This window comes from Gossypium hirsutum, chromosome D12 (genome assembly GCF_007990345.1).
Source record: "Gossypium hirsutum isolate 1008001.06 chromosome D12, Gossypium_hirsutum_v2.1, whole genome shotgun sequence".
Taxonomy (NCBI): domain Eukaryota; kingdom Viridiplantae; phylum Streptophyta; class Magnoliopsida; order Malvales; family Malvaceae; genus Gossypium; species Gossypium hirsutum.
The window spans coordinates 37757005-37763004 of record NC_053448.1 but is presented as its reverse complement, the minus strand read 5'-3'; positions in this window follow the sequence as shown (position 1 = coordinate 37763004).

Genomic DNA, 6000 nt, shown 5'->3' with positions numbered 1-6000 from the left:
TTTTTTATTTTCTTTATTTTTTGATTTGATTTCCTTTTTCTCTTTTTTATTCAAAATGGGCCCCGGGAAAATTGGGCCTATTACAGCTGCCCCTCTTTGCTCATTGTCGTGTAACGAGAATAGAGCAAAGACTAAAGAGGACCAATTTTGCCCAGTCGTGCTTGGACCTCGGTGCTCTTTTTCTTCAAGTAGCTTTACTCCATCCTACTGCATCTTCAAAGGTATTGGAATTGGTGCTTCAATCCACTCCACCGCAACGTCGGGGAGATAGGATTTGTAACTCGTAAGAACAAAACTTGCTATCTCTAATCGGCAAGACTTGATGCGATCTGCTCTACTGCAACTTCAGAGAGTTAAGATCCATTACGTTAACCCGCTCCACTACAACCTCAGGGAGATAGGATTATCGACTTCAATCTGCTCCACTAGTACCTCAGGGAGATAAGATATACTTCCTCAGTCTGCCCCACTGTGACTTCAAGGGGGGAGACTTGTTTTTTCAGTCTGCTCCGCTGCAACTTCACGGAGATAAGACCTGCTTACTCAATCTGCTCTACTGCAACTTCAGGGAGATAAGATTATCGGCTTCAATCCGCTCCACTGCAACCTCATGGAGATGAGATTCGCCATCTTCGATTTGTCCCACTGTAACTTCAGGGGAATAAGACCTGCTTACTCGCTGATTTGTTCTCTAGGGAACATAACATTTTGATAAACTTAATGATGCCTAAAGCTTAGAATGGAATGATCAAAATGAATCAAATGCTCCTAACTAGACATGTGAATGATGTTTGCATGAATGCAAGATGCTGCCGTATTACTCAAAATCTATTAAGGCCTTTGTGACGACCGTGCTTTAACACCTTCCTTCCTGGCTGGTGCCTTCAATGAAACACTTGATTAAATTGCCCCCACTGTAAACTTCCAAGTTTAATCCTCCGGGATGCAAAAGTTGTATCTTTATTCTCCAGATGTGACTCAAAAATGAGGAGATCTGGCTTTTCAACTCTTTCCCATCGCCATTTGAAGGATACCAAACGTGTAAATCTTGGTTTTCTTTGTACCACTCTCTAAATGCCATATCAAATGCTTGTGCATGAAGAATTTTCCTCCAAGGAGATCTCTCTTGTCTAACTCATGATTATTATTGACACTTCATTCAATTGACGCTTCTGTCAATGAAATCCGAAGGGATTGTTTAAACTCAGAATTTTTCTTAGATTTCTAACCTTTAAACCCGGTTCATTCTAAACAATAGTCATGTTTTAGATTACTGCATTGTTTGGAAATTTTTCAGAGTAATATGCAAAACTTACTTTGTGAAAGATTTAGTAGTCTATTAATCATTATTCCAATGCAACATGTTTGCTGAAAGATTATGATTATGGATAAATGTTGGTTCTGAGCACAGCTCGAAAGAGATAAAATATCGACAATAGCGAAAGAAGAATAACAAAGAAGTTGATTGAGAATGTGTATATTAACAAGAAAGGAAAAAGGTATTAACACACTCAATACAATAAGAACTAGGTGCCCCAGTTATCGCAGCCTGAATTTCTCTGTACAAACTTCTAAAAACTATTCTGAGTTTGGCATGTGTTTAGGGGATTTGTAGTACTCTGTTGATGCTCCAAGATGTCGTATGCCCTTTCTCGTTGGTTCAAGTATAGCAAGATCATCGTATGTCCCTATCAAAATTTGAACAGTTCCAATCTTCTCATGCCCCACTCTGACCAATATTTGAACCGCCCTTTTCGGGTTTTCGACTCAAATCCCCTTGATCTCAAGGCGCCCATTGCGGGTTTTCACCTTGGTCCCCTTCTTTCAAGTGAAGTATTTCTTGACGGAATCTGCATTTACGGGGTTTGGCAAACTTTTACCATCCATCTCACTTAAGATCAAAGCTCCACCAGAAAAGGCCTTCTTTACAACATAAGGACCCTCCCAATTTGTCATCCATTTTCATCTAAAGTCCTTTTGCATAGGAAGAATCTTTTTAGCACCAAGTCTCATTCGCGAAATTCTCTGGGGTGAACCTTTTTATCATAGGCTCGCATCATTTGTTTCTGGTACATTTTCCCATGGTGAATGACTTTTAACCTCTTCTCTTCTATTAGGTTCAACTGATCATATCGAGATTGGACCCATTAGGCTTTGTCCAATTGGAGTTCAGATAATACTCGTAAAAAGGGGATCTCAACTTCAATGGGTAATACTACCTCCATTCCATAAACTAGAGCAAAAGGTGTTGCCCCTGTAGAAGTTCTAACAGATGTTCGATAGGCAAGAAGAGCAAATGATAACTTCTCATACCAATCTTTGTAAGTTTCAGTCATTTTCCCCACAATTCTTTTAATATTCTTATTGGCCGCCTCCACTGCACCATTCATTTTTGGACGATACGGTGATGAGTTATGATGTTTGATCTTAAATTGGTTGCAAACCTCAACTATTGTGCTATTTTTCAAATTCAACGCATTGTCGGATATAATTCTCTCAGGCATTCCATATCGACAAATGATCTCCTTTTTCAAGAATTTACTGACTGCTGACTTCGTGACATTTGTGTATGAAGCGGCTTCTACCCACTTGGTGAAATAATCAATAACTACGAAGATGAAATGATGCCCATTAGAAGCCTTTGGCGATATCGGCCCAATAACATCCATACCCCATATGGAAAACGGCCATGGAGAGGTCATGACGTGAAGTGGCGAAGGGGGTGCACGCATCTTGTCTCCACAAATCTGACATTTATGGCATTTCTTGGCGTAATTAATGCAATCCCCTTCCATAGTGGACCAATAGTATCCAAATCTCATGATCTGTCTGGCCATGGTGAAACCGTTGGTGTGCGTCCCACAGATACCCTCATGGACTTCCTCCAAAATTTTCTTAGCTTCCACGGCATCCACACATCTTAAGATTACTTGATCTTTCCTTCTTTTGTATAGCACTTCCTCGTCTAAGACATATTCGATGGCTATTCTTCTCAGAGTTCTCTTGTCGTTCTTCATTACTTGACTAGGGTACTCCCGATTCCTCATATACTGTAGGATACTCTGATACCAAGGGTGATCATCTTTTCCCTCCTCCTCAATACTGTAGCAATGAGCTGGGGTTTCATAGATACTCATCTGAATAGGCCTCATTACTTCAAGCCTGTTCACCTGAATCATCGAAAGTAGCCAATGCATCAGCCATTTGGTTTTCCTCTCGTGGGAGATAATAGAAGGTGATATCGTCAAACTCATCGACCAACTCGAGGACCAGCCTTCTATAACTGATTAACTTAGGGTCTCTAGTTTCCCATTCCCCTTTGAGTTGGTATATCACCAATGCGGAGTCTCTATATACTCTTAGCACTTTGATGTTCCACTCGATGGCTGCACGAATGCCCATAATACATGCTTCTTATTCTGCCATATTATTTGTGCAATCAAAGTCCAACTTGCTAGCCACAGGGTAATGATCTCCACTCGGGGATACCAAGACTGCCCCAATTCCATTACCTATAGCATTCGATGCTCCGTCGAAATTTAACCTCCACTTATGATCCCTTTGAGGATTTTCTTCAGTGCTTGCCACACACATCAAGTCTTCATTTGGAAAATCAAATTTTAAGGGCTCATAATCCTCCAAGGCTCTACTAGCTAGGAAATCAGCTATTGCACTCCCCTTTATGGCCTTCTGACTTACATATACTACGTCAAATTCAGAGAGTAGGATCTACCATCTAGCCATTCTCCCTTTTAAAGCAGTTGATTCCATCATGTATTTTAAAGGATCCAACTTTGAAATCAGCCAAGTCGTATGATACAACATTTACTGGCTTAGTCTTCGTGTTACCCAGATTAAAGCACAACACAATTTCTCGATTGACGAGTATCTCATTTCACAGCCAGTGAATTTCTTGCTGAGATAATATATTGCCCTTTCTTTCTTTCTCGTTTCATCGTGTTGGCCCAATACACATCCAAAGGAATTCTCAAACACCGTTAGATACAATATCAATGGCCTATCCGGACTTGGCGGTGATAGTACGGGAGTATTAGCCAAATATTGCTTTATCATGTCAAAAGCCTGCTGACATTCCTCATCACAATCACCCGGATTATGCTTCTTTAAAAGACGGAATACTGGATCACATTTCTCAGTCAATTGTGAAATGAATCGAACAATGTAATTCAATTTTCCTAGGAAACTTCGGACTTCCTTTTGAGTGCGCGGAGGAGGCAGGTCTCGGATTGCCTTTACTTTGTCCGGGTCCACCTCAATCCCCTTCTTACTAACTATGAAGCCTAACAGCTTTCCTGATCTGGCTCCAAATGTGCATTTTGAGGGATTAAACTTGAGCTGAAATTTCCTCAATCTTAAAAATAACCTTTTCAAGGCTTGAACATGCTCTTCTTCAGTTCTAGATTTTGCAATCATGTCATCAACATAGACTTCGACCTTATTGTGCATCATGTCATGAAACAAGGTCAACATAGCCCTTTAATATATTGCTCCCGCATTCTTCAATCCGAAAGGCATTACTTTGTAACAAAATGTTCCCCATAAGGTAATGAATGTTGTCTTTCCCATATCTTCAGGGTGCAACTTTATTTGATTGTATCCAAAAAAGCTATCCATGACAGAGAATAGTGAGTAGCCTGGCATATTGTCTACCAAAGTATCAATGTGAGGCAACGGAAAATTATCCTTTGGACTAGCCTTATTCAAGTCCCTGTAATCTACGCACATTCGTACCTTTCCATCTTTCTTGGGAACGGGGACGATGTTAGCTACCCAATTTGAATATTTGATCTCCTGTAAGAACCCAGCATTGAACTGGCTTTTGACCTCTTCTTTTATTTTTAGCACCACATCAGGTCTCATCCTCCTGAGCTTCTGCTGAACTGGTTTACAATCTTCTTTTATAGGTAGAAGATGTACCACAATTCTAGTACTTAGCCCGGGCATATCTTGCTATGACCATGCGAAAACATCTTTGAATTCTCGGAGCAATTTAATGAGGTCTTGTTTTGTCTTTGCGGCGATTTCAATTCCAATTTTCACCTCCTTTCCTTCCTCTAAGCTCACAATTTCTAATGATTCCCTATAAGGTAGGATCTGCTCATCCTCTTGTTCTACCATTCTCGACAAGTCTAGAGATATACCACAGTCCTCGTTATTTTCAAAGTCGTGAGATCCCTCTAAACACATGTCTTGCTCAAAAAGAAGCTCCGTGTCTGAAACAGCGCCGCTCATGTCATTGATATCTGAGGACCTATGAGGGCATATCAAAGAATATACCAATAATATATAAATTTATGAATAATTATTTGTATAATAAGGTTACAAATGAAAAAAAAATTATTTGCAGGACAATCAATTAACTAGAAAATATTTACTTGTATGAAAAGAAATAGAATAATTGCTCGAAATGAATGTAAAGATGTATTTCATTAGAATAATGATATTCAGGCTCAAGCCTTTTTCACAAAGGATTTTCCTATCATTTCCAGGCTAAAACAACAAGAATGTTCTGAGCATTACTCTGAATAAGCCCTAAAGACTACAGAGATTTCTTCCGCAGTCCAGTTGTTTAGCTCGCTTCCAGGTTCGTAAGGGCAGATCTCCAACAAGGCCCTTTTCTCAGATGTTCCTATAACATTGATATGAACATTTTTCAACATTTCTTTAATGTCTTCGCTTCTGGACACCCCACGGTCAGGATGAATAAATCCACCCGATACAAAAGATGTAAATATGTGGGGAAAGGACATAGGCTCCCACTTGACCTCTTTTCCGCTCAAACGTGTCCTTCTTCTCTCTTATCTTTTCTGTACTTCTTTCTTCTTCTGCTTCATGTCTGGCTTGTATCCTAAGCCATAACTGTCAAACTTTTCCTTCAGCATCGGTGCTTCAATCTTTCCTTGAAGATACTTTCCCAATCCTTTCCCGGGTGAAGCTCCTCTTCCAATCATCAATTGCAGCCCTATCTCTGTTCTCTTG